The 9,425-nt window shown below is 40.4% G+C and overlaps 1 pseudogene; it reads right to left on the reverse strand.

The window, feature by feature from the left end:
* Positions 1-1,406: 1,406 nt before the first annotated feature.
* LOC144256022 (ER lumen protein-retaining receptor 1 pseudogene) lies at positions 1,407-2,056 on the reverse strand (annotated as a pseudogene).
* Positions 2,057-9,425: the final 7,369 nt, after the last annotated feature.

The following is a 9,425-nucleotide window of genomic DNA, read 5'->3' on the forward strand; positions in this document are numbered from 1 at the left end:
AAATGACTGAGTCTGATTTTAGACAAGGATATTAAGTAATAAGAATAAAAAATAATGTTCAATCTCTTTTAGCCATAAACTGCTCTCATCTTCATACCTGGGAACCTAGAAAAGAGGCAATAAAAATTAACTTATCTAGAGTAGAAAAGATGAGTTATACCCCACCCCCCAAATCTCAATGCACTATTAAAGAAGCCTTCGCAATGAGAATGAAACATTTTAAACTGGAAGCTAACCCAACAGAGAAAAGATCATAAACATGGAAGCCAGGTAATTCAGAGGGAATGAGATATTTCATAGGCTGTTCAGCCTCAGAAAGGATCCAGAAAAGGAGGTAAATTATTGTTTACATTTCCTTTTCAGTATTCTCTGGCTCCACCTTTGATGGGAACTTCCAATGGAGACAAGTTTTATGTCCCAAGCAAAAAGGACTAAGATTTGCTTAGGCCTCAGTCAATAAGCAGTGTTATTTAATGGGTCTGCTGATTCTTGACAGCATTCCCCCAACTTGCCAGGGTTTGAGCCCAGGGGCACTTAATCACTGAGCCACATCCTACCCTTTTTTATTATTTTGAGACAGAGCCTCACTAAGTTGCTTAGGGTCTCACTAAGTTGCTGAGACTGGCTTTAAACTTGCTATCCTCCTGCCTCAGCCTCCCAAATTGCTGGAATTATAGATGTGTACCACCAATGCCTGGCTTGACAGCATTATCCACACTCCCCTGCCCCCCCACCATTTTCCTCTGTTTATTTCAAGAGAACAAAGAATTAACCCCCAAATTCTGTATAAAAACATGTCATTAGAGTTGTGGTGACCCTCATGCCAGACCCCTTCCCATGCTTGAGTCCAGAGTCCCTCTCATTTGTCAAAAACTAGGAGAAGTCCAAAACCCCAAATTCTTTAGGAAAAATTATTATGAAAAATCAGGAAGAACTTCCTGGGCCTCCCTTCCTCCCTGCCCCCAACCCAGGAACTTGGGTGGAATCGCTGTGGTCCTGGCCATGGTGAGAGGTGGGGCAGGCAGTGTGGGCAGGTTTCTGTTTGGCAACCAGTGGGGCTGTGGGTAAAGCTGGATAGGAGCTGAGGGGCTCCAGGAGGGGAAGAGACCTCTGGCCCAGCTACTCAAAACAGTTTATAAAAATTGGGGCCAGAGAGTAGAAGAGAAAGGAGTCATCAGTATCAAAAACTAAATAGAGGAAAGATTTTTTTTCCTTCTCTAAAAAGCAAAAAACTACAAAGAGCCCAGGTCCTGAGCTCTCTAAGACTTGGGTCCTCCACTGCCCTCCCTCCCCCACAACCTGGCAGGAGTGAGTATGGGGAGTGGGGAAAGGTAGATTCCTTAAAAAGCCACCACTGACAGGAAGGCTCTTGTCTTCTGTCCCCTTCCTCTGCCTCCTGCCGCTGCTCAGGAGAGGGCTAGTAAGGAACAGGGCGGTGCCCACAAGCGTAGCTTCTTCCCCATTAGGACTTTAGTGGTATAGAGGTAGAAGAAATCACAAATGAGAACTGTCTGGACCAGGCCAGGCATGAGGCCATGAGATCCAAAAAGCCCTCCAAGTGGTAGCACTAGATCCAGTTGAAGAGATAGAGGGTGCAGTAGATGCCCAGAGCCAACAGGGAGTGATGGTCTCCACCTGGCCACTCTTGCTCACCATGCACAGCTGCAGCAAGAGGTCCACAGGTAGATGGAAAAGGTACAGAGGATCTCCAGAGGGGTGAAGTCGTGGTTTGACCAGGAATGCCAAGACAGCCATGGGAACAAAGAACTCCACCCGGAATGCATCTTTGTTCCCATCATAAATGGCTTTGAACTTGCTGTAAATCATCCAGACTGTGGAGAAAGAGCTGGCAATGGAGACCACCTTCATGCACGTGTTGTAAACTGACATGTAGTTGGTGAAGAGGTCCAGGAACTGGGCAGTGAACACCACAGCAAACAGAACCTGGCTCTTCCCTGAAATCCCGGGTGCACAAACGGGACTTCCAGATTTTAAGGAGTAGCAAGATGATGTCTAGTAGGTGAGAAAGGTCTCCCAGAAATCAGAAGAGATTCATAGCCTCGGGGAAGAGGTGGCCCTCGCAGGGCTGAGATGGAGGGAGGCAGGCTGGTGGGTGGGCTGCCTCCTGGGGCTGCTGTTCAGTGGGGGTGATGGGCAGAGGGGCAGGAGAAGCAACCCCTGGTGGACTCCACTCCAGGGAGGGAACTCAATGAGAGGGAGCCAAGGCTGGAGCTGGTGGCTGAGCTAGGCTTGATAACATTCTATACAAACACCACAAAATACAATTGAGATGTGTAATTATTATATATCTGGTATTTTGTATCTGGTTTTATTTATCTGGTATTTCGCCTCTTGAAACTCCACACGAAGGCATTAATAAATTTGTTAGCCAAGAATGATTAAGAAAATGTCTCCATCTCTGGTTTGGTATGAATTTTTGTCTTGTCATCCTGGTTCCAAGTAATTCAGTATGTTTGTGTCTCAAAATGCCTCAAATCCCACATGGATTTGGTTATTTTCTTGTAACACAGTAGAACTGTGAATTACTGTGAAATATCTAACTAACATTACTAAATATTCGTATTTTGAAAGATAAACTTCATAAATTGAGAAGTTTGGTTTTAATTCTGTTCTGGTTTGCACAGTTGGGGGCTTATGTAAATCCAAGGGGTGAAATCATGTAAATTACAGATCATGTGACAGAGAACACACATCTCAGAATTTCCTGAAAACTTGATTAATCTTGATTGGATAAAAATTTATTTATGACCAGCTTTTTGTGATTAAAAAAAAAACAACCTCTGGGTAAGAATTATATCAGATAATCTTTGCCCATTAATCAAAAAGTTATTTTATCATTAATTCCTGAGCTATATTTCTGTCCCCACTTTTTAATCATTTAATGCCTGTTTCAATTTAGGCATTATAAGTAGACAGATTCAAGTGCTTTTAACAAGTTAAATATTTAATTCTAAGGAGACTATCTACTTGCTCATCTAACTGTGTTAATAAACTGTTAGTATCCATGTGAGCTAAAGATATCTCAATTTGCAATGTCTGAAATGAGAGATTCATGCTTCTCTTTAAAGCAGCAGTCCAGAGAGAGATGGCAGCCCTGTACTAGGAGGTAGCTGTGAAGTCCTCAACCTGTGATTGACTCCCTCTAATGGGTCCAAAGTAGTTGCCACAGTTCTCCACAGCTCACAGCCAGGAGTATGACCTAGTTATTTTAAAAGCAAGACACATATGTAGCTCCTTTTACTTCTCCAAGCATCCCATTGGCTAGAATGTAGTCTCACCCAGGTAGAAAGGAGCTAAGTAAATGTGGAGCTGGGAACTCAGCAGTGTGACTGATTCTATTATTGTAGAAGAAGGAAGAATGTATACTGAAAAGTAACAGAAGTCTGATACATTAGTTATACTACAATGGAGCTTTAACTTGCATATACATTATCTGGAGACCTTGCAGCAAAGCAGATTCTGTAGGTCTTGTGTTGGGCTGAGATACTGCATTTATAACAAGCTTCCAGATGATGCTAATGCTGCTGGTCTGTGGACCACATTAGGAATAGCAAGAAACTAGAAGACCCCCTTGATTACAAGAAACATTTATTTAGACCACCTTAATGAACCTTTTTCTATTCAGGAGAAATAGAAAAAAATTCTATACCATTGATTCTCTACTTATTTTTTTACAAATACTCCACTCTTTTTTCATACTGAATCAGAAAATCCTCTACATATTCTCCAGTTAAAAATGTAACAGAAATATTGTTCCTTCAGTTAGACAGGGGACCTCTCCCACCAAGTTCTTTGAGTTTATGAGTCATTCACCAGGTTGTAAATGAGATAAGCTTTGATTCAATTGGTAATCACACAGTATGAGCAACCTGACCTGGCTTCCATAAGCAAGAAGCATTGGGGTTGTGGCTCAGTGGTGGAGAGCTTGTCTAGCATGCATGAGGCACTAGGTTCCATCCTCAGCACCACATACAAATAAATAAATAAAAATAAAAAAGGTATTGTATCCATCTACAAAAAAAAAAAAGGAAACAGTGGGAATGAAAGCTTAAGTCACAGGGAAAGCTGTACAGAAAACCACATATGGTGCCTCTGCATCTGATGGCAAAGCATAGTAAATTAATACTTTTTGGATAAGGAACAGAAACAGCAAGGAGTAAATGTGCATGATATGATACACACAATTAATGCAATTACTAAATTCAACTGTTTTTCACTTATAGAACTATGATATACATATTGTTTATGCTGAAAAGCATAGGAAATAGTACAGAAATAAATTCATGCATAGTCAAATTTGGGGAAAATGGATACCCACATGTACAACAATGCAGTTGAACCCCTGAGCATGTCCCGTACACAAAAATGAACTCAAAATGGATTAAACTTAAACATAAGGCCTGAAATTGAAATTCCTAGAAGAAGATGGGAGTGGGGGAAGCCTCATGACATTGGTCTTGGCAATGATTTCATGGATATGACACAAAAGAATGGGATAAAATATTTGCAAACTGTATACCTGATGTGGAGTAAAGATTTTAAAATTTTAAGCACATAAAGTTCAATAACAACAACAACAACAACAAAACCCCCAAAACTAACAACCTGATTAGAAAATGGGCTAAAGACTTGAAGAAACATTTTTCAACTGAACAACAGATATATGAAAAAAATGTTCATCATTACTAATAACCACAGAAATGTAAATCAAAATCACAGTGAGATATCACCTCACTTATTAAGATGGTTAGTGTTAAAAAAATTTTGGCAAGGATGTAGAGAAATTAAACTCTTGCACACTTCTGGTGTGCAGGAAGCCACCCATGAAATATATGTGGACCTTTTCAGCATTGAAGCCACTGAGGGGAAAGATCTGGCATTTGGGAGCTTAGAGCAGCAATCCACTATCAAGATGGCCCCATATGCTTGAATGCCTTGTCAGCTCTGCCCAGGAAGGTTCCATACAGCACCAGAGATGAACTGAGCAGCCTACCTGCCCCCACCTCTGTCTTGTGTGTGTGAAGGCCTTTCCATCGAATCCCTTTGATCTATTCCGATATAAATAAACCAGGTCCAGGCTCCTTTCTTTGTTAGAAGTTGCACTCTTCTGATCAGCTTGGCCCATCGCTGCCCAGGCTCTGAAACTTTATTTCTGTGTCCTGTGGTTATTTCGTATACTATTTTCTCTTTTATTTCTCAGCCAGCCCATCCCTCTGGAGGGTAACCCTTGCCCTCACTCACAGAGGCCGTGAGAGAGACCAGTGGGGATACAAAATGGTGCAGCCACTACAGGAAGTACAGAGACTCCTCAAAAATTAAAAATAAAACTACCATAATTTCCCACAATCCCACTACTGCATATGTAGCCAAATAAATTGATATTAGGATTTTGAAGAGATAATAGCCCTTTCGTGTTCATTGCAGGACTATTCACAATAGCTAAGATATGGAAACAAGTTCAACATCATCAACATCAGGATGGATAAGGAAAGGGTAGCATGTATGTACAATGGAATACCACTCACCCTTACCAAAGAAGGAAATTCTGTAATGTGTGAAAACATGGGTGGACCTCAAGAACATGTGAAATAAGCCATATAGGAAAAAAACAAGTACTGTATGACTTCATTTATTTGAGATATCAAATAGTCAAATTCAGAAAACCAAAGTCTAGAATTATCACCGGGGACTGAGGACATGGCATAATATGTAGTAATATGAATTAGCTCTAGAGATTGGCTATACAACATGATACCAATGGTCAATAATATTGTATTACACACTTAAAATTTAAGAGGGTAGAACTCCTATTTAGTGTTCTTAAGACTATAAAATTAAAATTAATTAACTAAAATTTTTAAGTGGCAGATATGGTGGCATATACCTGTAATCCCAGCAACTCCAGAGGCTGAGGCAGGAGGATCACAAGTTGAAAGCCAGACTCAGTAACTTAGAAAGAACCTGTCTCCAAATTAAAAAATAAAAAGGGTGGGGATGTAGTTCAGGGGTAGAGCACCCTTGGATTTAAACCCCAATACCTCAGGGGTGGGAGTGGGGAATTATAAAGAAAGAAACTCATAATATTAGTTATAGTTAACTCACTTTTTTTCAAATTAACTATAAAATGCAGGTAAGATAAGGAGTACCAGGCTGTTTTTATACATGAGTAATTCAAATAGAAAAGCACCATTCATAGAACTAACCATGCTTTGTTCTTGAACCGCAATGTGCTCTTCCACTTTAACACCACTGTAGGACAAGCTTTAAACTTACCCACAGCCCACTTAAATTTGCGCAGTCTGATTCTTTCCTGATTCTCAGAGCATGCAGCCTCCACTCACACTCGTCCTGGCTTCTGGAGAAGTCCCATCTCCATGGAAATTCTCCTTTTTATTTTTTTGGGTTCTGTCTGTCTTTCCTGTGCTCTCTGAGAAGGAAGTATATACATTTTCAGATGCAGCTGTTTTTAATTAACCCCTTCAGCTGTGCTCCAGATGAATGATTCAATGTGACTAGGTGAACCAATGATTTCTAAGGATTCATACATATACAACATACCAAAGTGTTTAACAAAGTTAACCATCGTATACCAGCAGTGCAAGATGAAACCGATGCTTCCGTTGTGCTCATAAAATCCAATTCAGGTGACACCAAGTCAGAATTACTTTGACAAGCTGAGGCCTCACATTGGGAAATTAGGGTTCTGACAGACGTTTTTCTTCTTTTGGATGGGTGTCAGGTAAGGACTGAGCAAGACAGGAATCTGTCCCTTAGGACCACTGTGGGGCATGTGGAAAGGGCATCTCTTACATGTGGCTGTGCTATGAAACTGAAAGACACAAAATGTTGGGTGAAGGATGGGCAGCTAAACCCAGGACATCTATCAGAAGGCCAAGTTGAACACAGGAGTCAAGCTATGGAAGTCAGAGCTGGGGGCCAGGTAGCAAAGAATGCCAAAGAACGTAGAGTGGAAATGAACCAGAAGCAGCCAGAAGAAAGTCCATGGATAAAGACAGAACTTGTCCGCACTTCCTCCTCTGCCCCAGCTATTTTTAAAGTTTCTTTTGTTAACGTGGAAAGCTATGAAGGATTGATGGAAAGGGCATAGGAGAAAGGGGAGGATCAAAATCAGTCTCTCTGAAGCCAAAAGGCAATGTAATACCAGGTCAGGCCAAGGTGCTACTTTATTTGCACAGATGGTTCTGTTTCCATTGGTCCTAGGTTCACCTGGCCCAGGTCTATGAATTGCTCTTTGTTTATTCTGCGATTATTGAGTAGATGTGAGTAGTGCAAATATGAAGTAGATAAACTATCTGACCTCAAAGACCTTATCCTCTTGTTGGGTTTAGAAAGAAGTCTTTATAATGCAAGGCAAAACCTCCATTTCAAACACTGAGTAGGGCAGTTGAGAACCACAGATGAGTAAGCCAAGGACCCTGCCCTCCAGAGACCACATGAACAAAAACAAGAGATCACAAGACAACACTGCTGTGAAAGCAGTTTCACAAAGTGTAAGGGGCAGAGAGGAGAGAAGTCAGTTCTTCCAGGATCGATGGCAGAGGATGGGTAGGAAGGTGGTCAGGAAATCTTCAAAAGAAGGTTAAAAGAAGGGGGCTACCATTGAGCTTTCAGTTAGTGTTTAGGAGGGAAAGGCATTACTCACCACCACTATGCTAGTCATTCAATAAATGCTCCTTGGATATCTACCGTGTGCCCGACTCATCCTAGGCTCAGGATACAGCAAGGCATGATAGAGGAATCAGTCCTCTTGTCAAACCTATTTTCTAGTGGGAATGTCTAAACTCCCCTTATTTGTTTCGTTGCTTTCCTTGCCAGGAGAACTCTTGTACTTGAGCAAAAGGAGACTCTGTGCTGGGTCCCATATTTCCCAAACATACATACAAATAAACATATTCCAGGGCACAGGGGTGTGTCTAGAGATATAGCATAAGGGTAAAGTGCTTGCATGAGGCTCTGGGTTAAATCCCTAGAACCATCCCCCTACACACACACACACACACACACACACACACACACACACACCAAAATGAACTCAGGGTGCTTTTGTTACTGAGAATCTGGTTTCCAGCACTGACTCTGCCTGACTTAAATCATAAATAACCCCACCTCCTGGGGGCTAATACCTTTCAGGCTCAGGAACATCCTTGTCTCTTCCCCCGCTTTCTTTTTTTTTCTTTCAGTATTATGCCTTGAACTTACAGTGCTCTTTCACTGTAGGTTAACCCTAAAACCTTTCTGTTTATATTTTGTACCGAGTCTCACTATATCGCCAAGGCTGGACTTGAACTTGCAATCCTCTTGTGTTAGCCTCCTGAGTTGTTGGGACTACAGGCATGCACCACTGTGCCTGGCTCCCACATCTCTTTCCCTATGAATTCAAACTAAAAGGTGACTGGGTCCAAATATCATAAGGGTTTAAGGGTTGTACCACTGTAGCTTCAGAAAAGGGTTCTACTCCAGAAGAAGGGAAAGAATTGAGAGATAAAAATGCTTAAGAGAAAAGGCAAATTAATTGCCAAACCCTTTAGAGACAGCCTGGATTCAGCAGATTGTTGCATAGGAAATATCCTTTCCTATTAATGCCAAGCATCTCAACACTGACTTTCCAATGAATTCAACTTCATGTTACCACAAAGTTCTGGAGATAACCACAAATGTACCACAATATTTGCAGCACTTGCACATAATGACATTTGAAGACAGTTTTGTAAAATTAAATAATTTCTATTATTCTCACATTGTATACCAATAGGCCTAAATATTACATGTCAAAAGCTATTCAAGCTAAAATTCAAAATAATTTTATATTTAGAAAAAGTATAAAAATAAAATTTAAACAAGTTTTCATTCTAAATTTAAAGAACATTTTAAATTAAAGCATAAACTTAAAATGTTATAAGATTAATTTAAATTTTAAATATTTAGACATATGCTATATTCATCTCCTTTTGTCCTCTTGCCCCAGACCCTGCAAATAACAGGAATGAGCCTATTTCTTCCCCATACCCCTATGAATCTAATCTACATACTGATGGAAAGAATAAATAATGAGTTAAAGTGTCTAAACAATTAATTTTGCAATCTTAATATGATTAGGAGAATTCCTAGGAAAATAGTCCTTTAACAGCCATTGCTCTAAAAAGTGGTATTTCGAAAGTGTTAAATGCACAGTGACCAAAACAGGGGAAATGTGAATAGCTAAAATAGATCTGTTGAAATAATTAAGAATTAACTACTCCAAGTCTGCCCTGATAGTTCCACTTTAATTGACAATACCTTTTCTTAATGGCATTGAACTCCACCTCTTTGAAGGTCTCACATCTTAACTTCCTGACTGAATTTCATTATATCCTTTATCTTCCAAATTCTTATCTTAAAGGCCA

This window comes from Urocitellus parryii, chromosome 7, assembly GCF_045843805.1.
Source record: "Urocitellus parryii isolate mUroPar1 chromosome 7, mUroPar1.hap1, whole genome shotgun sequence".
In the NCBI taxonomy this organism is placed as follows: Eukaryota; Metazoa; Chordata; class Mammalia; order Rodentia; family Sciuridae; genus Urocitellus; species Urocitellus parryii.